Here is a 24,677-nt window from a genome sequence, read left to right as displayed (position 1 = left end):
AGAAGTGAAGCCTAAGTCAGCTGCATAAAAGCCTCCAAGAAAACCTGACTAGCGTTTCTTTCTTTTTCTTTTCTTTTTTTTTTTTTTTTTTTTCATTACGGATTTATCTATATGATAACGTGCTTTGCTTTGTAGGAGAAAATATGATGTGTGTCGTACCGTGCAACAACTGGCAAAATTCCAACGGCACATGGAGGAAGTGTTCATTTTCTTCTCTACAAGAGACTTATTAGTGGAACAAAGCATACCCATCGAAAACAGGAACCAGATGTCTATTATTATTTGATATGACTTCAAGCTATTATTTTAAACTGTTTTGTTCATGAATAGTGGATTATAATTTATTCATTATCCTTGCATGTCTTTTTTATGTGAAAAACAGAGGAAAGTTTGAGCATTCGCTCGTCAATGCTAATTGCTTGGATACGCTTAAAGCACGTGATCTTTCTACCAGAATAAGTGCCAATTCAGGGTATTTGAGTAATAAAAGATCTCGACCAACTGACACATTTTTAATGTTATAATGCTAATATTATGTTGATCAATTATATCAACGTCGAATATCAAGGTCAGGTCACTGTAGCGGCAATGGAACCATTTAGGACAGTTAGCCAAGGTATGAATTGCGTAATAATTTATAATTAATGTCTCGGTTGTCAATAATTAATAAGAAAGCAAGGGCGTGGGTTGGTGAGTGGATGAAAGTTAATTCCTTAATCATTAATTTTTATCCGTAGCTAAATGGATCTTCACCTGAATATTTTTGTAACTCCCACCACAAAAGGTTTTAAACCTACAGTACATTATCCCTAAGTGGGTTAAGGGCTTATTTTTTTTTATAAAAAATAAGTTTTTATATTCATTTTTATGTGATTCGGGAATCCTACTCCAGAGACCAGCTGAATTTTTTTTTAAGTCACTTCAGGTCTTCACTAAACGGGATGGTAGTCTCGCAACGATGAAATAAATTTCCCATCTAAATACACATAAAGATCCATGCCTAAGACAGGATTCAAATTCTTAATCTCTTGACTGGAGAGCAGGTATTCTAACCATTTTACCAACCAAGCTGCAATTAACTGGTCATTAATTTAAATAATCTGTTAGCTAAGTACTAGATTTAATTGCTTGAAGCAAAGTTCTTGCGACAGTTATAGATGGCCGTTTGAAATAAATTTGACTGATTTCTTTCTTTCTTTTTCCTTCATTAAGTTTGATCTGCATGTCTTTTATGACTCGGTTTTATGAGCGCATTGAAAGGGCTTCCTTTCCGCCTTCTGCGATTATGTGCGTTTGGTTTCATAATGTTTAGAATTACGCTGCTATTTGTTATTATTATAAGTGGGAAATAAGCGCGGTGCTTCCTCTCAGAGCATCCGCTTGTTCTCACGTTCTAAGTTCCAATCTGGACTGGATCTGTTATAAGTGATTAGTATCAACTTTGACGTGGGTTACAATTCGTGGTATTCTGATAGCACGATGTTTTGGAGACATTTTTACTGTGTCGCTTGCTATTTATTATTTTTTTTTCATATATGAAATTTTTGTAATATATATATATATATGACAAATAATGAGTAAAGAAATAATCGAGGACAACCATAAAGCGCACTTCGTAACGGATTTCTTCGATAACAACATATCTAATATAAAAAGTGAACACCTAGGATTTTTTTGTTATTGATTCTAATTCCAAAACAAAGTCTAGGCAGACTTTGTTTTGGAATTAGAACTGAGGAGGTGCGAGTTCCACATAAACGCAAACCTAAAACAGAAAATAGGTTTAATTGTTGTAATAATGAAGTTCATCACTAGTCAAAGAATACGATAGCTTCTCCGAAGCATTTTCTTGTTATGGACTTCCTTCAGAGTTTAATGATTCATCTATTTTACATCCATTTTATCTTTTTCTCCTAATTCGCGAAATGGTCTGTCTCTATTCTCAAGTGTTCTTCTACAATTCCATTCCCAAGCACTGTTTATCCCTTTTCTGTTCCAAGAACGCCTACTCCTAGCTGTTTTCCGAGTCTCTCATATTCTCCAGCTTTTTAATTCCACAATCCTTTAATTGGATTGTACATTAATTGGAACAGTTATGTGCCTACCCACTTCCCTTGATAGCACCATATGATCACTCACTAATTGTAAACTACACAGAAACTTTATTCACCAAACCAACCTGCGATGTTATTAGCAAATCTAACGCTTAGGATCCTGTTGTTCTCTTAACCACATGCTGTGTTAAGTAACTGAGTAACTCGCTCGTTTTGCTACTGGCATGTGCAATTTCCTGTTCCCAATCAATATGACTACTTAAAATCACCCATTTTTATAATCGGCTACCGCTAACTTACATAATTTTATGTTTTAGTAATATTTGTTACTGGTGACAAGACAGTTTTGGAATCAGAATATTTGAAGATGCGCTTGATAGGCTTGTAGATGTTATGCATATATGGGAATTTTATTCCTTCTGAGAATAAGGTGCGATTTCGGACTGAATAAATAACAACTTGTTTAGTTGTTGGGGATGTTGTTGCGAATGGAAGTTTTTTTTTTTTTTTCGATTTCTTGATTTTAAGCAGTGATTCAGGATGAATATTTGTAGACATTAATGAAGTGCTAATATCAGAAGTCTTCTGATACAGAAGGGGTGATCGGAGGAGAAATGCAAGTAATTTTCAATGTTTTGTGGGTGGGGTTGTTTTATATTTTAGTACTTATATGATAATCTGACCTAGCTGTGTTCAAATTTAAGAAGTTTATAGATTTATCATCATATTAGATCTATAAACTTCTTAAATTTGACCCCACCTATAATTTGAGCACCTAAAGGTGCTCAAATAACGAAATAGCTTTTTTTTTTTTTTATGGCATTCTTGTTACCTACCAAAGTAAGAGATCTGACTAGGGAGAGAGAGGGACAGCTAAGAACTGATTCCATATGACTCAGAAAAAAAAATAATCAAGTTGATCGCTAATACTTTGCTGATGGCAGTTTCATAACACAAACAGGTATGCAGTAAGCAGGTTTTTGTTTAGCGTAATAAGAAAAACAACAAATAACGCAGATTCTTAGTATTCATAGCCACTTGTGAACTAATTATGCGAGATTATCACTTTAATTAGTGAAAGGATATCCGGGAGGGACAATTTTGTTCGTTCTATTAGGTAGTTATTATATTATTAGTTCTATTAGGTTATTATAAGCAATTTGTAAACGATGTCCAAGATTTTGGACACATCGACGTTTTTATATAGAAGAGAGGCTTCAAAAGAAGCGAGCTTATTGTCAGTTTGTTTAATGTGCTTAAAGAGAATTTCGGTATTTTTTTTTAAGTATAATAAATTTTGGATTTTTTTAGTAATGGTTTTATTAGTTGTAAGATAAATGTTGACAAGGGAGACTGTTATACTGTTTTTGTGAAATCATGGAACGCGAGGAATAGCCCGGTTTATGTATCGTTTCTTGTCTAAAAATAGTGTGTAGACTAGGGGTGATTTTTTTAAAAGGTGTATTTAGTTATTTTTGCTTTCGGGTTGTGACGCAAACGTTTTTCGATTTGTTTTGTAACGTTGGAGGAGGAGACTTCGGTGATTATTTTATAAGTATTGGTTCTTATTAACAACGTCTAAAATTTTATTATCGTAATCAGTTTGTTCAATTAAATATTGCCTTTATCTGCTTTATTGATGATAACATTAGGATTATATTTTTAATTTTATACAGTCTATGAAAGATACGGGTGAGAGATTTGGTTTAGAAATTATTTTACTATTTGATATTGCTTCTTTCTACACACACACAGATATACACACACCCCTGTTGATCACTTAGTTTAGTCTGTGCTTCAATAATGTATTCTTTTCTAGGAAAATTTAGGAGGAATTATGATTTAAACCTTTGCTTATTATCTCTATTTCATCCTGAGAAGAAAGCGTATAGTTAAGATTTATAACCGAACTAAGAACACTCAGTTGGCGTAAATATGTTAATCATTCCAATTCTTTGTTCTATATTAAAAAAAAAAAATCACTAAAGGAAAAAACTCTTTCTGCTGAAACGATAGAACCAGGTAGTGTGAAAATAAAATCAACAATGATTTTCATATTTCCTTTAGTATAACTATAGTGATAGTAGGATTCGTGAAGTAAATTGTCTTGGTCCATGACTTATGCTAATATGGATACTGAATTTATTTATCGTTGTCAAGCTACTGACGACATTTTTCCACTTTGCAATTTTATGATATTTAGTGCTGTCGGAGACACGGAATTCAATTGTTCGAAAGGATTAGTTCATTCTTGTATGTATTCCATTTAATCGAATGCTACAATAACTTGTCAGAAGAGTGCAGGTAAATATTCATCATTTTGTCTCCTTTTAATTTTGTCAATAAAGATTTCAATCTCACCTTTAACTTCAATGCGTCTTGTCTTTCAGCTCTCTAAATCGTAGATGGAAAGTTGACGTTGGTTGTGTAAAAATGTAATTAATATTAGCGAAAGTGGATTTCAAAATAAAATAATTAAAAAAAAAAAAGCCTTCCTAATATGGTTAGGCATTTATCGATGCAAGGAAAAATATAATTTAAGACCTTTTTTTAAATCTCTCTCTCGCTTCTACTCTGTGTCCCAAGTACTGCATCATACCGGCACGATGTAAGCCATTGATTTCTCTCGTTGGCAAATTTATGTATCACGCATGATCATACAGGGATAATAAGTCCGTGTAATCCAGAGAATTAACGGCTGTCTCCTAGCAAATCAGGGCTTATCTCGCAGTTAAATTTATCATAACTGATATCGGAGAGAAAATACTGTCCACAAGGCGTGCAAGAGTGAGATATGTAAATAGCCATTATGTAGTAATTGTAATTCTTTAAGTAAACGTTGACATTCTGGGAGGTTTTCTTCATTATTAAACTACTAATATGATTAACTTTAGTTCTTCATACAAAGAATATTAATCCCACAGTTCTGTCTGTAGTAGTACCTCAAGTTGGAATCAGCTTCTGTCTCTTTAATCCGTCTTTTGTAACAATTAAGATATCTACATTATAATCTAAGTTATTTAACATTTAGAGATAAATGTTCCAATTTATCTCTTATGCTTCTCATGTTTACATGAAAAACTTTTCAAGTAGGTTCATTGTTGGAAAGAAAAAAAAATCTTTAGTGTATCTTTAAGCGATCAAAGAGAATTATCGTCAGTAACTTCACAATTATCAGCACTCACAACATCCATCATTAATCCGTTATGTTATTTCATTTTTAAATTTTTCTTTTGTTTTCTTCGCGCCTTATCCGCCATATGTACAAGGTACTATATGAAGAGTTTACAATCCTTTATCCAGAAGTTATAATATTTGTTCTGGTTATGTCTTGACTGCAGATAGTAGATAACATATTGAGTATCAACGGCTATCTTTTCGCATACGTACTCTGCAGTATGCAAAATTTTTTAAAATTAGCGCTAGATATTCCTGGCTATTTGTTCTAGTGTAGTCGCCTTGTAATAGGTATTTATAGTTACTGATTTTTAATTTATTAGTAACTTTGTTTTGGTAGTGGAATGCGTGGGGATATCATTCTCTCTCATATCTGTAGAAAGTCTCAGAATACATTCTCTCATCCGATCAACAAGATCAGATATAAAAACGTCACTAGTTTTGGAGTCTTCTTTATATAAAATTCATTCTAGAACTTGAGAAGCACAGAAAATTATCCTTCCTTGACATCTGTTTGGAAGTAACTGAAGAAGAAGGGATGAAAAAAAAAAAAAAAGAAGAAAAAAGACCAAACTTCTGGGTATACATAAAACCAGTCACCACTGGGAGATTCCTTCGTGCTGCCTCACGCTACCACCCACTGTAGAACATAAGCATGATAAAAACATTACGAGACAGAACCTACAACATCTCTAGTATCACAGAATAAAGGAACAAAGAACTACATAGACATACTCTCCTTAACGGTTGGAACTGAGGACAGTTAACAAAATTTTACACACATACAGTTCCTTCTTTACTTCTACAGCAAGAATGTGACGCACAAACTCACAGCAATGCTACGTAATTACGTAAAGGGGCTTCTATCCCAAGCGTTTTAGGATTTATTTATTTTATTATTTTTTCCATATATAAATAAAAATATCAGAATGTTAGATCTATAAAACATTTCTATAATGTGCATATGATCATTAAGCGCTTCCGTATCGCAACTAGAAGAACAACGGGACACTGCGCCCTTCGATGGAAAAGACCTGAGTTCGATTCTTGTTGTGACGAAAGGAATCATGGGATTTTTCACCAAGATAAGTTAGCCGATCTCATACGGAGGCAGCAATGTTTTTTCCCCTTCTCGTATTTTTCATCCCGCGTACAGTTGGGATGAAAAATTGGCCATTAGAACACACGCAATTTACAAAAAAAAAAAAAAAAAAAAAAATACTAGCGGTAGGCTATAGATGGCGTTGCGTAATCATGCAAGAAGTGTTGTTATGGTAGTAATAGTCGGAAGATTAAGTAGAGGAAATGGGTTTGTGCATATTGGAGTAGTCTTCTCGAAATGAGTCCTTGGAGGTGTCACGTAATAATAATAATTATTATCATTATAGACATACGGTTTAAGGATCTCAAATAATTATACTTTGCATTATGTAATGAAAAATAAAAGTTTAATCCTGAATCAATCTTATTTCAGAATGAGTTGTTTACTGATATGCTGAAATTTCGGCTCAGGAAGAGATGTTGTCTTCGATTACTCTAATCTTTTAAAGTTTGGAAAATTTTCGAAATTAAAGAAATTCAAACAAAAATTAACACTTCCTTCTGTTCCTTAATTTGGATACCAGATTATTTTTCTTTTTTCGTTTGTGGAATCCGAAGACGAAACATATAGATACGCATAATAACGTAAAACACGTTTTTAATAGAAATTTGTACACTACTATTTACCGGAATAAATGTAACATCTCCTGCATTGCATTTTCTATGGTTCCTCCGCTACTCCCTTGACATCAAGTGAAGTTTATGAGCTGAACACTGGAGCACTTTAGAGTGCTTCAGTTTTTCATGTTTTCATAACATAAAGTGACAGAATAAAACCAGGCCAGAAAAATCTTTTATGAATACACACCCACGAAAAGTTGTAAACTTGTATTACATTAGCACCGATGTAGGCTAAGAATTAGATAATGAGACAATCCTACTTTATGGAACTTTTCAAGCCACAGGAAAATAGTGTTCAGCACCAGACAATGAAATTCATCTGTCTAAAGATTCACAAACATCGATGCCTAAATGGGATCCTAACGCACAGCATGTTGGATTTAAAAAAAAAAAAAAAACCTGCAATGTCTCCACTCTGCCAACAGGCTGTCTGTGCCTGCATTTAAACATGCAGACAGTAATGTTTCTGTTTATAATTTAAAATGTAATTTTTTTTTTCTAGTTGTTTCAGTAGTTTACAGCAAGCGATTTTAAGATTTCCATAAAGCCATCTTTAAAAAGTGAAAGATGGCTTTATGGAGAATCTGAGTAGGGAAAAATTGAATGAATCAGTCTTCTTTCAATCAATCAGTATCTTCTTTTTGCTTTAAGCTTCTGCTTGTTGCATCTTTAACACTTCGCTGCAGGCAGTCTTTCCATCGGTTTCTTTGTCTACCAGTTGATCTTTCTGTATCTGGCTTGGGTTTATTTGCTAATTTAACTGTTCCTTTTTGCGTTCATTCTGTTAGCTTGTTAACTCAATTCCGTTCTAATCTTTCTTTCTTTTTCACATACGCAAGTTCATAGTAGTCGAACTACTGATTTATAGATTCTCACTTTTGTTTATTTTGTTGGATCTTTATTTTTCCATATAGTTGCATTTAAATATTCTAATATTGATATTTTATTAGGCTTCAGTGATTTGCTCTTTCACCTCATTCCTTGTTCTACTTTCACTGTAAGGATTCAGTTATTCCTAAGTATTTAAATTTCGTTCCAGTATTTTCCACATTTACTTCCAGTTTGCATCTTATTGGTTCGTTTACAATTGTTTTTGATTTCTCTGTTGATATTTTCATGTTAAAAACATTGCATACCTGTTGAAACTTAGACAATTGCTTTTGGATAACATCTGTATTTTCTGCAATTAATACATTAGTTTCATAATCCAATCAGATTCAAATGCTCGTTTTTGATTTTTATATCATTTACTTTTCTGTTTCTTATATTCGGGTGTTTCTGATGGAAAAATTTCGAATTTAATAAAATATATAGTGAAAAATAAAAATAAATATAAATGAATTTAAAGTTTAATTATTACACCACAGCATAAGAAGACTTTAATAACAGCATAAGAAAACCCAAAAATAGACTAAAAGAACTGCTTGGTAATAATAATAAATTGGTAATGGGGAAAATATAGAAGCTCATTGTGGAAAATTTGTTTCTTCCAATTGAAGCAATTGGAAGAAACAAAAAAAAATGCATAAAAAAACAAAAATTATGAAAATTATCAAAGGAAAATTTGAATAAAGACGAAATTATGAGGATGAACAACAAGGATTCGTAAAGGAAGATCGTATGCTGATGTATTTATTATAAAGGCCATAAAAATTAACAAACCAATATTTGTGTTTCATGGACTTAAAGAAAGGTTCAGGATATTCTCTTATCTAATTCTATCGAAAGTAATAGCATCAAGAAAGATACCACTGTAAATCATCGAAATGATCAAAGATATACACTGCTTGGAAAGAAGTCATGCAACTATAGTGTGTGAAACAAACTGCCATGGCGCCCACTTAATAAGATTAGGGACCCCTCTCACTGCGATAACTGCAGCAGTCCTACGGGCAGTGGCATAGTTAGAGCTGTTGCCACCCCTCTCAATACACACCAAAAATACTACAAAAAGTCAAAACGACGTATAGGGAAATAAATTAAAATACTGTTTATTTTTGAAATAAAACTTTAATTTCAACATTCTAAAATGTTATTTTTCTTGCTTTTCTGTTAGCAGAATCGTCGATGACATTGGCGAAGTCTATTTCATAGTAATGTACGTAATTCTTAATCAAATTTAATTTAGAAAAACTCCTCTCACAACTAGCAACACTTACAGCAATGGTGAAGAAAATTTGCCATAGTATTACAATATTTGGAACAGTTCTCGAGACTGTATTTTAGAATTAACTGCAAAAGTTCCAAAAGGTTCAAAGTGCCGCCCGGGGCGGACCGCTCCCTCCCCTAGCTATGCCACTGCCTAGGGGGCATACTTTCCACAAGCGTACAATAGCGATCAATGGGAATTTGGGACCATTTTCTTCTTATAGGTATATAATGAGGTCTTGGACTATTGTGGGATAGACGTCCCTTGGTCTCATCCGAAGCTCCAGTTCATCCCAGAGATGTTCGATAGAGTTGAGATCAAGGCTCTGTGGAGGCGAGTCAATTGTGGTGACATTCATCTCCACAAACTATGCAGTTACAGCAGCAGCTCAGGACACAGTGCATCATCTAGCTGAAAGAGACAATGGTCAATTCCATAGAAATGCCACAAAGCAGGAAGCATTGCATTGTCCATAATGTTCGAATACCTCTCGGAGTTTAATGTTCGTGGCACCACAAATAGAGGGCCAAACCAGAAAAAACAGAACCCATACACTGCCACCTTCGAATTTCATGGTTGAGTTACGCACTCTGGTAAGAGATGTTCACTGGGCATCCGCCACACCTGTCCATCTGCTCGGTAGAGGGTGTAGCGTAATTCATCGTTTTCCATAACGCTGCTTTGAAGCTTTCACGTCTCACTGTACACGCTCTTTGCACCACTGAAAACGAAGCTGCATGTTGGTTCGGGTAATGTGTGGAGCTTGCAAGTAGTAGGGGAGCCACTAGTGACCAAATGCTTCCGGTGGGCGTGGCTTTTCCCTGAGGGCATATGTGTCAATGGCTTCACGTCCTAGTAGGGGAGCCACTAGTGACCAAATGCTTCCGGTGGGCGTGGCTTCATGAGTCATGAAATTCACTGGGGTATATGTGTGAATGGCTTCAGTTCTTGTGTTTTGGTTCGCATATGGAATTATGGGTGATGGTAGAGATAAGGATTCATGTTTTGATTGGTGGGACACTTTAAACCAAATGCTTCCGGTGTGCGTGGCTTCATGGGTGTGGAATGTTTGGAATTTCCCTGTGGGCATATGTGTCACTGGCTTCAGTTCTTGTGTTTTGGTTCGCGTATGGAATTATGAGTGATGGTAGAGATAAGGAATTGTGTCGTGGGTGTGTGTTGTTTTCAGATGTAGATACGTGACATCATTTGTTATTTGTAAATAAATGTTGTCATTTGTTATTTGTAAATAAGTGACGTTGTTTTGAATGGAAAGGATGATATTAGTGGATAAGAAATCGTGTCGTGATTGGTGGACATTTTAAACCAGATCAAGATAAGATAAGGAAATGTGAAGTGAATATTTGTTGTTAGTTGTAAATAAGTGACGTTGTTTTGAACGGAAAGGATGATATTAGTGGATAAGAAATCGTGTCGTGATTGGTGAACATTTTAAACCAGATCAAGATCAAGATAAGATAAGGAAATGTGAAGTGAATATTTGTTGTTAGTTGTAAATAAGTGACGTTATTGTTTTGAATGGGAAGGATGATTTTAGTGGTTAAGTAATCGTGTCATGATTGGTGGGACACTTCTGACAAGATCAAGATAACTTTAGGATTCGTGACATAAATGTTTGTTGTTATTGAGTTTGGAATGATAATTTAATTTAACTATATTCTATGTCACACAAACATAGTTTTTTTTTCTTCTATAGATGGTTGTACTAATTTTCCAATACATTTTGGGTATTTCTTTCCTGTTTAAGTGTGGAATTTTTAGAGAAAGTCGTGATGGCTCATGTGTTGCGAGCTTTTCTGAATAATTAATTATATACTTAAAGTACCTGTCCTTAAACACACACACACACACACATACATATACATTACACATAACAAATCGCTAAAGTGTCCATGTTGATACTCTAATATATACCCTATGATTATTCGTATGGAAAAAAAAAACTATTCAGTATTAGAATTACACTTACCAAACAACATGCGATCAGTTATGTTTAACTTAAAAAAACTACTTACAGCTTTCCAGATGACTCTTCTAAATACGAATATTCCAAAATAGTTCAATTTTATATCCACAACACAACACAAACACAAAAACCACAAAGAATGAAATTTCTGTAAATACTGTAACCTGAACTAGTTACTTCGTCCTTTAGATTATAGACCGTAGATGCTGGGGTTTCGTCATTTGCAATATCCCCCAGCGAGCGGTTTTCTTCAAAGGGATGACATGAGTCACAACCGTAAATTGGGGTATTGTTCAAAAGGTAGCATTTCCTCAAGTTTGGATATTTCTCAAATAATTACATATGACTAAGGACTTAGTATCAAGATGTTTGAATAACACATCCTAAAATTATTCATTCTTCGTTACCATCAGAATTCATTGGTGTTGTAAATTAATGCTTACATTTAATTTTAATTTAGAGTACTATCCGATTGGTTGTCTGTATTAATTCTTTCCCACTGTTGTCCAACTTTGATGGGAAAGTCTATGCGCCGTTTTGTTTAGGGTAAGTGTTATTTCGGGTTTCGAATTCCGATTGCTGTTAGAGTATGGAATTCAGACAAGTGAAATTTTTTTTTTTTCAATTGATTCGTTATTTTCTGTATTTTACTTTTACAGGTCATATACTAACAGAATAACTGAGCAGAATTAATAAATATATAAAGTATAAGAATTTATTTTCCAACACTGTATATCTCTCATTAAGTCTTATCTTTAAGGTATCTATCTTATCCGGTCGCCTTTTGTTGTACGTAGGTGAGAAAACGTGTGTTTTGTTTCGAACTCTTGGTTTCCGTTGGGAAATTACCAATATAACTATTAATTTTACCTTCAATTCCTTGTACTCTTAACCTATTTCTGTAAGTAGAATTTATTTGTGAATTATTTTCCCACACTGTTAATTTTCATTCATTAACCTTGTTTGTAGATAACGAACAATAAGACTTTTAATTCAATGAATCAAAAAAACAAAAAAAATTCTCTGGTTACTTTGTGGCATGAAATTTCACAAGGGAAAAAAAAATGTTATCTTCCTTCTTAAATTTGTATAACACATATACGACACCCAATTTGTTCATTTAAATTTACACATTTTATTGAATGAAATATTATTTACAAATTGTATTTACTGAATCTAACAATACAGAAAATAAATAAATTGAAAAATACATCAAAGGTTCTTCCATGGTTGTGGAATTGCCATCGTATGGTTTTGACAATGTGACTCTCATCTGAAAGTTAATTTTCATTTGGTGTTTGTTTGTTGGGAATTTATTACTGTAGTAGTAAAATTAAGGGTTGCATATTTATATTTTCGAATCCAATACGTATACTTCAGAGAATTATTAAAAGCACAGAATCTTTCGTTATGTTTCCAAAAGCATTTAAAAGTACACACTATGTTTTCACGTTTTGGGCATCCAATTTCATTTAAATCAAGAACAGCCCTCCCTATTAACTTCATTAATGTTTTTGATTTTTCTCTTCCTTTGGCAAGTAATATATGATATTTGCATGTTGGTTCTATCATCCAATCTCTTAGTTTGTCCAAAGCTAGTGAACCAATTTCCCACTTCAGCTGATGGTTATATTTTATTAACCAAGAATTCTGTTTTTTAACTCTTTCAGGTAATTCTTTCCAACTACAAGGTGATTTTGTCACTGCATATCTTACACTAATTCCATCAGAAATACAAATTTCTTTAGGAAATAAATTTGAACTCTTATTCAACAAAAATTGTACATCAATTATCCCAATGATAACTGAAAGTTCGTATTTTTCACCCACTGTCGATTTTTCATAATCGTTTTCCTTCATTCTTCTTTTTCTTCTTAGATTACTTCATATGGCACCACAAATAAATAGTTATTTATTGTTATTTCACTGATTATTAGCTCTGATCGTATACTTTATGGTAACATTGGTTTACAAAATTCTAAACAATTAGAACTTTTCACAAAGAAACTTTCAAAGAATTTGTGGCTCACCCATTATTTTTGCATTACCAAACACAAATCACAAAACAGCAGCTGCAGTGGATGAACGATTACCTTAAGTCCAAAGTCACTCGACTCTATGGTATTTTCTTATAGTACTGTTTACACTTACCATCCCCTACCCTGACCGTTCCTTCAAAAATGAACCTTTTGCGCAGATGACTCAACGACATGTTTTCACATGCTGTTGGATATACTGTTGGTATGTTTTTATCTTACTTTTTGTGTAGGGAAAGGTAAAATTTGTATATGTGTTATCTGTAGCGTACAAACATTTTCTCTATGCCAAACTTTAAAGAAGTGTTAAAGTCACGTTTTGTTGGTTTAATTAGGTGCTTCTCTCTTTCTCTCTCTGTAAAATAACCAAATTCTAACAGTTCGGATTTTCGATTATGTGAACGATTTGTTTTCAGATAACTCAAATAATATTAATAGGTAGCATTAGACAATTTCTAAAATAATCAATACATGGATATTCGTTTTCAATACTTTTTTTTTTTTCCCTGTCCTGGCATTAATTTCACAGTTGTGATTTTTTTTAAAATAATTAAACAGAATTGCATTAAGATATAAAGTTGTGGATTTAAATATCAAGATCTAATCAGAATAACTGAGTAAAAATTCACTCTGGAAAAACACAACAACAAAAACATACATCTTTGTTCATTTAAGTTTATAAATGCACATTTTATTTTGCTGAAATACTATTTACAAGTATATTCACTGAGAAAAATTCGAAACATGTAATTACCTAAAAATATTTCATAATATTTAGTTTAGACTCTTAACATTTTCCAAAGAGTTCAATGAATAAAATTTTTGTTACTCACTGTTTCTTGGTTACATTACATCAAAATAGCTGGTCACACAAAAGAATTTTTAAATCAGATACCATGGTAACCACACTTCCATACGTTTGATATTGTGTCAGTCTGGAAATGACACCATGCCTCACTAAACATTCTGTGTATTCATTTGTCAGCAAATATACACAAACAGTTTTTGTAAAATGTTCGTAAATGTCCCAAAATAAAGAATCTTTATCGAAATGGATAAAATCTTGAAAGTCTAATTTCACCATTGATGAATTTAAATGTTGAGTGATAATTTTTCCCATTATACGAACAGATGGTAATTCAGTTTCCAAAAATAGTAAATGATTATCAATGTCATACAGTTTTGGTGAAAATCTCTCAGCTTCTTCACAACTAATAGAAAAAACCTTACTTCCATCAGTTCCTGTATCATCAAGTATTAGTTCCCCATCTTGGCATTTCAGAATATAACACTCACCAAGGTCCATTTCATAGTCAACTCTTCTTTGCAAGTAGCCGAGGATATCAGACCACTTCCTGCGTAATTTTTCCCAAGTGGTCCTGGATAAATACATCACAATGTACGTGTCTTCTAAAATAATAATCGGTTTCCATCCTTTTAGAGCTAGGTGAAGAGTTTTCTCTCGTGCTATTTTCCTGAAGAAAGAAAATTTCAATGACTTGTGGCTCACCCATTATTTTACTTTACTTTCCTGGATACCAATCACCACAACACAATACGATAACTTCACAGGATGAACGAATTGTCGTAACTGCAAAGACACTTGACTCATTTATTTTTCCTTATAGTACTGTTTACCTGACCCTTAACCCTGACCGTTCCTTCCAAAATGAAAAACTTTTGCACATTTTGTGATACCACAGAATGAGAGACATATGTTCCCCAGAAATATCCAAACACATAACATTGTTGTCATGTTTTGTTTGGCTATGGAATTGTGGGTGATGTTTTTGAGATAAGATATCTTGGAATTTTCCCAGGGTGACACACATCCGTCATTTTCGTCATGGTTTATCCAAAACCATGTAGAAACATGTCTGTGAATCATCTGTGCAAAAGTAATATTTCTAAATAATATTTCGTTCAATAAAATGTGTAAATTAAATGAACAAATTGGGTGTGGTAGATGTGTTATACGAATTTAAGAAGGAAGATAACATTTTTTTTTCCCTTGTGAAATTTCATGCCACAAAGTAACCAGAGAGTTTTTTTTTTTTTGATTCATTGAATTAAAAGTCTTATTGTTCGTTATCTACAAACAAGGTTAATGAATGAAAATTAACAGTGTGGGAAAATAATTCACAAATAAATTCTACTTACAGAAATAGGTTAAGAGTACAAGGAATCAAAGGTAAAATTAATAGTTATATTGGTAATTTCCCAACGGAAACCAAGAGTTCGAAACAAAACACACGATTTCTCACCTACGTACACCAAAAGGCGACCGGATAAGATAGATACCTTTTAAAGATAAGACTTAATGAGAAATATAGTGTTGGAAAATAAATTCTTATACTTTATATATTTATTAATTCTGCTCAGTTATTGTGTTAGAATATGACCTGTAAAAGTAAAATACAGAAAACAACGAATCAATTGAAAAAAAAAATTTCACTTGTCTGAATTCCATACTCTAACAGCAATCGGAAATCGAAACCGGAAATAACACTTACCCTAAACAAAAGTGCATAGACTTTCCCACCAAAGTTGGACAACAGTGGGAAAGAATTAATACAGACAACCAATCGGATAGTACTCTAAATTAAAATTAAATGTAAGCATTAATTTACAACACCAATGAATTCCGACGGTAACGAAGAATGAATAATTTTAGGATATGTGTTATTCAAACATCTTGATACTAAGTCCTTAGTCATATGTAATTATTTGAGAAATATCCAAACTTGAGGAAATGCTACCTTTTGAACAATACCCCAATTTACGGATGTGACTCATGTCATCCCTTTGAAGAAAACCGCTCGCTGGGGGATATTACAAATGACGAAACCCCAGCATCTACGGTCTGTAATGTAAAGGATGAAGTAACTAGTTCAGGTTACAGTATTTACAGAAATTTCATTCTTTGTGGTTTTTGTGTTTGTGTTATGTTGTGGATATAAAATTGAACTATTTTGGAATATTCGTATTTAGAAGAGTCATCTGGAAAGCTGTAAGTAGTTTTTAAACTTATACATAACTGATCGCATGTTGTTTGGTAAGTGTAATTCTAATACTGAATAGTTTTTTTTTTCCATAAGAATAATCATAGGGTATATATTAGAGTATCAACATGGACACATTAGCGATTTTTTATGTCTAATGTGTGTGTGTGTGTGTGTGTGTTTAAGGACAGGTACTTTAAGTATATAATTAATTATTCAGAAAAGCTCGAAACACAAGAGCCATCACGACTTTCTCTAAGAATTCCCACACTTTAACAGGAAAGATATACCTAAAATGTATTGGAAAATTAGTACAACCATCTATAGAAAAAAAAAACTGTATGTTTGTGTGACATAGAATATTATTAAATTAAATTATCATTCCAAACTCAATAACCACAAACATTCACGTCACGAATCCTAATGTTATCTTGGTCTTGATCTTGTCAGAAGTGTCCCACCAATCACGACACGATTACTTAACCACTAAAATCATCCTTCCCATTCAAAACAATAACGTCACTTATTTACAACTAACAACAAATATTCACCTCACATTTCCTTATCTTATCTTGATCTTGATCTGGTTTAAAATGTCCACCAATCACGACACGATTTCTTATCCACTAATATCATCCTTTCCATTCAAAACAACAACGTCACTTATTTACAAATAACAAATGACGTCACGTATCTACATCTGAAAACAACACACACCCATGACATGATTCCTTATCTCTACCATCACCCATAATTCCATACGCGAACCAAAACACAAGAACTGAAGCCAGTGACACACATGCCCACAGGGAAATTCCAAACATTCCACACCCATGAAGCCACGCACACCGGAAGCATTTGGTTTAAAGTGTCCCACCAATCACAACACGAATCCTTATCTCTACCATCACCCATAATTCCATACGCGAACCAAAAAAATCACCCATAATTCCATATGCGAACCAAAACACAAGAACTGAAGCCATTCACACATATACCCTCAGTGAATTTCATGACTCATGAAGCCACGCCCACCGGAAGCATTTGGTCACTAGTGGCTCCCTTACTAGGAGCTGAAGCCATTGACACATATACCCTCAGGGAAAAGCCACGCTCACCGGAAGCATTTGGTCACTAGTGGCTCCCCTACTACTCTTGCATATTGCAGTCCGACCATGGAAACCCATGTTTAGCCTCGGTTCTGAATGTTTTTGTGCAGCTTCGTGTTCCAGCCGATGCCTAGAACTCCGCATTCAACGTGTCGGACGACGAATGGCAGTTTTTACATATTATTCTTTATAGCACCTTTTGGTCACATTTGGTGAGTGTGGTGGGTCGTCCACTGCGGGTAGCACTCGCAGTTGACTCCCTGTGCTTCCATCTCAGTATGATATCACTGATAGTTGATCTGGAATGTCCCAATTTGCCGAACGATAGGCCTGCAACATGGCAGCATCCTATCATAACGCCTCTTTTCAACTTCGCAGGTTCCCTTCTCGCAGCTATTTCATCCGACACAGTTGCACTAACTTGGGAGCATCATATTCCTCCAATTTATACTGGCTGCAAACACGTGACTCGTTACATGGCAGGATGCACCTTGCCCATGGGAATGCCCTTTGACTTCTTTCCAAGCAATGTATATCTTTGATTATTTCGATAATTTGCAGTGGTATCTTTCTTGATGCTATTACTTTCGATAGAATGAGATTAGAGGAAGTGCCGCGCTGTGGGTTGGAGGCACACTTGTGCAAAACTTTTTCGGCTCTCCCATAAAACATAAAATAAGTTTCTATAAAAAATTTTTGCGAAAAAATTTACTTTGTTAAAAGTACCAAACAGTTTATATGCATACATAAAAGTAAATTTTATTTAACAATAGTAGAACATTGTAATCACTAAAATTTATTAATAATGAATTTTTAATAACAAAAATTCTAAAATGTTTATTTCGTTAATATATAAATACAACAGAGTGTATATATATATATATATATATATATATATATATATAAACAGAAATTATTTTTATTTTATGTTATGTTATAGTTTCTTGCCTTCCAAATTTGCAGAACAATGTCACTGTTCCAGTCACAATCACACATCCACAAAGGGCAAAGCACAACGTAAGAATGAATTCACTTAATATCTTAAACTAATAATATCCACTAAAAATATAATAAACAATCGAGAATATTTAAACAATTTTCGCTGAGTCGATGCTTACTCTGTGAAATAAAATCTGTGGTAATATCGATAACGTTTCACTTCAAACAAATTATAATAAAACTGGTGATGTATTAAGTTAAAAATATTTTTAGATTATTAAGAATTCATAATAATTTGACTGATTTTAAATTTCATTTTTATTGCATTAACTATAATTTGTAATTGTGTAACTTATATAGTACGATATATCAAGAATAATAAGAAAAAAAAAAATTTTTTTTATTTCCCGTGATGAAATGGCTCCCCTCATCTTCAAGTGCCTTTGTGCGGGGCACAACCGCACGGTGCGGCCCTGATTAGAGGATATCCTGAACCTTTCTCTAAGTCAGTGAAACACAAATATTGGTTTGTTAATTTCTAGGCATTTCTATTGACTTTATAATAAATACATCAGTACACGATCTTCCTTTACGAATCCTTGTTGTTCATCCTCATAATTTCGTCTTTATTCATATTTTCCTTTGATAATTTTCATAATTTTTGTTTTTTTATGCTTTTTCGTTTCTTCCAATTGCTTGAATATGCTGCTTGTTGAATTTTTCCACAATGAGCATCTATATTTTCTCCATTACTGATTTATTATTATTATGAGACTGTTCTTTTAGTCTATTTTTTTTGGTAAAGTCTTATTATGCTGTCGTGTAATAATTAAACTTATTGTATTTATTTATTTTTATTTTTAACTTTATATTTTGTTAGCGAAATTTTTTCATCAGTTGTCCATGTTTCACTTTCATATAATCAGATATTTGAACTGTAATATCCAATATTCCATCTAGTTTTACTGTTCTGTTTGTTTATTATATAATCTATGGTAGACATTTGTCATCTGTTATTTCCGCATGTTATATTATGCTGATTATTATGAACAAAAAAAAAAAAAAAAGTATCTATTCTAAATTTGTTATCTGAAGTGAAGCGATCTCATGCCATTTGTTTTCAGTTGTTTCATTGAATGGCGCATTCCTGGCATTACTCTTTTTTTTTTTTTCTTCCGTTTCCTGGCAGTATTGTTAATTTTGGTTTACTCTGGAATATTTCATAAAATTCTACAAATTCAAAAAGCGGGAAGCGTCCTCCGCACAACGAAATCAAATAAAGAAGCAATACACAAACATTACACTTATTTATCGCCAAAAGTATTCAACCCACTACCTTTTTACAATAAGAAATGAAACTAACCCAAACAAATACAAAACTCTAATCAAAGAGTATTTATTTTCCCACAGAAATGAAAAAGCTCTGTTGAAAATAATAATATAAATTATTGTTTTTTATCATATTTGTATTCAACGATCCAGTCTTATGTGTAAAACGTAAAATATAAATACAATTAATTGCTTTGTTTTATTTTGTTCCTAATTAATTATTATGCAACTTTCTCTGTATGATGAAATTTTATTTTATCTGCGATTTTATTATGTAATTATATTATAATAATATGTATATTATATGAATGTACATATGTATATAATGAAAATGAATTACATAAATTTTTGTAACTTTATGCATATCGTAACCTGGATGAGCTGTTGCTCTTAGGTTACACACATGATTGTGAAAATATGTCAGAGAAGTGACGTTTCGTGTGACGTCATTGAATGTCAAGGACAACAAAATAAAATCTTGCTCAAATCCGGAATGAAATTATAGAAGCCTTAATGATCTAGCATGAAACTAGTTTTTTAGGAGGGGGGGGGAGAAGCATTATTACAACAATAAGGAAATGCAGTAACAAAGGATCAGCTTATCCCCGACAAGTAAATATAATTGTTTTTCTCCCACAAATCAGAAGATATTCGTAATGAAAAAAACTGAAATCCTTAGTTATTTTCAGTTACACTGCAGTACTGACTACGATTCGTTGCCAAGAAGCTATTAGTAAAATCTACTGCACTTTCATAAGGCTTCATCTGTCTTTGCAGGGTTTCACGAACAGTTATGCTAGATCACAGGAAACGTGGCAGTGTGTTTAAGGAATCGAATATCACAAGTTTGTTGCGATATGCAATTCTCAGATTTGAAAGGGATACTTAAGAGTGTACTGTCATTAGCGCAGGAACGCTATGTCATTATAGCATTTGCCAAGGGCTGTGGCATGATATTTTAGCAATTATCGAAATTGTCACACTAAAAAAAAAAAAGAGCATAATTAGAAATTTACCAAGGACGCCAGAAATCTAGTTACTTTTCTGTGTACTGTTAATATACGGAGAGCCTATTGATGGCTTCCGGCTTGTTTTTTTGCGAAATGACCAACCTGTGGGAAACATACTAAGCTAAAACCGACATGTGTATAGTTTAATAATCCATTACAGTATATTTCATGCCCCTTCCAATTTCAACTCAAACAACAGCCGTGAATAATCAAGTAAAGAGAAATTATTAATAAAAAAACGAGAGTTTCTTTTAGAGATTTTTGTACGCAACTGTTTTACGGAAGAGATTGGCAGTTAAGTTTCAGGTGCGAAAATTAAGAATGTGTCAAATGCAGTCGAGAAACAGAAAGTTAGAGATGGTGCTCGAAAAAACAAATGATTTGAGTAGTAATAGAGTATGAGAGAGAGAGAGACGGGGGGGGGTGAAAACTGTTGGCATTATGAATACTTTTTTTTTTGTGTATGTGTGTGTGTTTTACAGGTACATGATACCACTGAGTTAAGGAGTACTGTGATACCAAATGAGTTGATGCGCAGATTGTGCAGAAGAAATGGTTGTGAATTTACATATGGAGGGAGTTTGATGGTAGAAGACTTGCATAAGAAGGATCGCCTGCACATAAATGAATCTGGCATCAGAAGCCTGGAGACATTATTTATTTGGGTGACACGTAATGCAGATAGGCAGAGAAACTAGATCATCGTTGGATGAATGGTGAGAACGTGCTAGTGTAGTTAGGTATGCAAAAGTAATAATATGAATATCAGTGAGCATGGTTATGATTATCGGATGGACCTGTAAGAATGAGTTTGAACTCTTAGTGTTTGGAAATGGGAACGAGAAAATTGCCCAAATGGGCTAAGCAGACTGCAGATTTAAGTATACTAAAAAAGACAGACATTCACTTGTTATATCTACACAAATGCCCGGAGAATTAGGAAGAAACGGATTTGAGGTTCATTGGCGAATAACTTGCGGCTTAAGATCGTTGGCGTTAGTGAAACCTGGCTCTCAGTCAGGTGTAGCTAGAATCGAGAATAAAGAGTGTAGTATTTTCAGGAAGGACAGAAGAGATAGATAAGTAAGGTACTTATCTATCTCTTCTGTCCTTCCTGAAAATACTACACTCTTTATTGGATTATTTGAGTCCAGCCTGGATTTCTATCCTGACTGGACTCAAATAATCCAATAATATTTGATTATTTGAGTTCAGTCAGAATAGAAACTCAAAATAATAATATTCCATATAGTAGTGAGTTCGAGGCTATATGCTGTGAAGTGGAGACTAAAATGATGAAATACAGTAGAATGTTGCTATAGATATGAGGGTTCAGTTGCTAGGAGACGATGAAATGAATCGCCAAATATCCCTCTTGGGTATACCAGAAGTGCAATAAACGGAAACATTGATTGGGTAGCAAAGACAAATTAAAAACTGAAGAATTTATTGAACTGTTACGAGACAACTTTCTCAAGAAGCATGTGAAAGAAGGAACTATGGGTCAATGGGCTCATGAGCAGTATAAAGCATAAGCAAGAAGGGTAAGGAAGGTTAAATCAGATTTCGAGGAAAAAAAAAATAGCTACCAAAGTAAATTCAAAGGAGTTTTTTTTTTTTTTTTCCTGCTACGTAGCAAGTAAGAAAAAGATGATTATGGAAAGATAACTTTACTCAGTGCTGATCAGGAACACTCATGATTTAATCTTGGGGGAATGGGCGAGTTGAGTAGACGATTTGAGAATACACACTATGCATCGCATACGACCTATGACTGAGCAGCTGCAATGATCGTTAATTCATAAGAAGTATAGAAATAGAAGACACGATACCACATAAATAAAAAATGAATTTTAATTAGGAAAAGATTTTTGGAAATTTTTCTTTTTTTCCCCCTTTTTCTTTGGGGGACAGGCTCCCTGCCACCCCTCTGGGTGCGCCACTGGTGCTGATGATAAGAAAGTGACAGAAGCAGAGGATTAGTACAATTATCAAGTGGTCACTTTGCAAGGGTATATCATCCAGGTGGACTGCAGTTCTGAGGTAACAGAGACTGATGTGAGCATTGAGATAGATGACCTAAAGGTACTCAGTATATTGAAATATCAATGTGAATACAGCAGTGGACCTAGACCGTATGCCAGCTCGTGTGCTACGAGAATGCGCAAGTGAATTGGCAGTCTCAGCTCTGACAAGGTTCCAAGGGAGTGGAAATAGAGTAAGATAGTTCCTTTAAAGGTGGCTCCAAGACAGAACTAGCAAATTACAGACCGATTAGCATCTCTGGAGTGGTGGTTAAAGTATTGGAAAATTGGTTAAAAGTAAAATTCAGGAATTGGGAATAGGAATATGATACTCTATGGGGGGAGGCAGCATGGTTTGCAAAAGTAGGTCCTACCTCATAAGGTGACAATGAAATTGGACAAAAGAAATGGCACACCATAATACTGTAATTTGCAAAGGCATTTGACAGAATACCACATGGAAAACTATTATATAATTTGGAGCAAAAGGGAGTGGCTGACAGACAGACATCAGAGGATAGTTTATAGTGGAGATGAATCAAGGCAATGAGGGCGACTAGTGGAGTGTCCCAAGGCCCTGTACTAGGACCACTACTAATTCATTTGTATATTAATGATATAGAAGAAGATCTGAAAGGGGGGGGGACATCCAGTTGTTTGCCGATTATGCAAAACTAGGAAGAGCAATAATTGATAAAGGTGATGTAGATATCTTTCAGGATGATTTAAATAAATTGGCAATGTGAGCAAAGGACAATGGTTATTAATTCAGTGTTGTAAAATGTAAGGTAATACACTTCAAGATGAAAGGAATTCACACTTCGTATCATATATATGGTATTAGTTTACAGGAAATTGATGAGGATAGAGATTTGGGAGTGATGATAGGTAGAGATTCGAAATTCAGGGGACATAAAGCACAAGTTTGCAAAATAGCTCAGAGAATTACTTTGATGCTGAAAAGCACATTGAAGTAAAGATAGGGAGGTTGTTATTCCTCTTTATATAAAGCTATGATTTGGCCAAATGTTGACTATTTTGACTTCACAGATTTGGTCACCTGCGTTTCTTGGGCATCGGGAAGTGGCAGAGATGATTCAGAGACGAGTGACTAAACTAGTGACATGTCTTTGTAATGTTCCTTATGAGGATTAATTGAGGGTGTGTGGGTACAGAGTTTAGCCGACAGACGGAGGAGAGGAAATATGATAGAAACTTGAAAATAACTTTTTAAGTTTCTATCATATTAAATGATGTATTGAAAAGTTACTAAAAGGGAAGAAATTTTTCGATACATGGGGAGTAGGAGAAAAACAAGGGGGTCACACACTTGGAGGCTATCTAAGTCAGCGCTTCCCAAACTGTGGGCCGTGGCCCCCCTTGGGGGGCGTAGGTTTTGTTGAGGGGGGCCGTGAAATAATGAAAACAAATTTAAAATGTTTTAAGACTAAGTAGATTTTTTTTTATTTTAAAAGAAACGTATTTAACTTTTATTATTTATTATTTCTTTTTTGTTATTTTTTATATTTTAATGGAAAAATTCACACACTGGTGTTGGTTCACAAACTTTGCTTCCTGCGTATTTCGGCGCTTAATGAATATTAGTAAATATTGCTTATTCATATGTTTCATTTCAAAGCAGTGGTTAATTGTATTTACTTCGAATGCTCTCCAGGGAAGCTCCGAATCTTCCTGACCCTTTCATTATGCGTTCGTAATCAGGGACTGTTGATATTGACTTTATATGCATATCAAAACTCGTTTTATATTATCACTATCATCCGAGCTAGTTTTCTGTTACCAATAAAAGTTTCGCATATACTTCACACATGAAAAAAAGCTTAAACAAGTTCATGTGGTGGTAAACAACACGCCCTCCCTAACAACCACTATACTGCAGAGGCAATAAAAACAAATAATTTGATTATGCCAGTGAATAAGGTATGAGGAGTCTGTGTAATATATTTCTCAATAAATAGTGCAATTACAATTAGAGACAACTGGGATAAAAACACTAATTAATGAATCGCATGTCTCCTCATACAGAAACTATGCTGTATAGACTGAAACAAAACCATATGTTGCATGGGCAAACACAGTATCTAACTAAAATCTATTGTTATTAATTAGATGTGTGCG

General features: G+C 33.9%; 1 protein-coding gene across 3 annotated transcripts in view; it reads left to right on the top strand.

The window, feature by feature from the left end:
* The window catches only part of LOC150109444 (ribitol-5-phosphate transferase FKTN-like), a 171,610-nt gene that overhangs the window by 12,121 nt on the left and 134,812 nt on the right, over positions 1-24,677 (top strand). The window contains exon 1 of one of the 3 annotated variants that reach the window (XM_090408361.1): positions 573-616. The exons of the other annotated variants lie outside the window; for them this stretch is intronic. The gene's annotated coding sequence lies outside the window, so the exon portion shown is untranslated. Of the gene's footprint in view, positions 1-572; positions 617-24,677 lie in introns of those variants that run through there. 3 annotated transcript variants of the gene reach the window in all.

Source organism: Typopeltis vanoorti, chromosome 2 (genome assembly GCF_054136105.1).
Source record: "Typopeltis vanoorti isolate ZY-2024b chromosome 2, IOZ_Tvanoo_1.0, whole genome shotgun sequence".
Taxonomy (NCBI): domain Eukaryota; kingdom Metazoa; phylum Arthropoda; class Arachnida; order Uropygi; family Thelyphonidae; genus Typopeltis; species Typopeltis vanoorti.
This window is presented reverse-complemented; position numbering and strand designations above follow the sequence as displayed.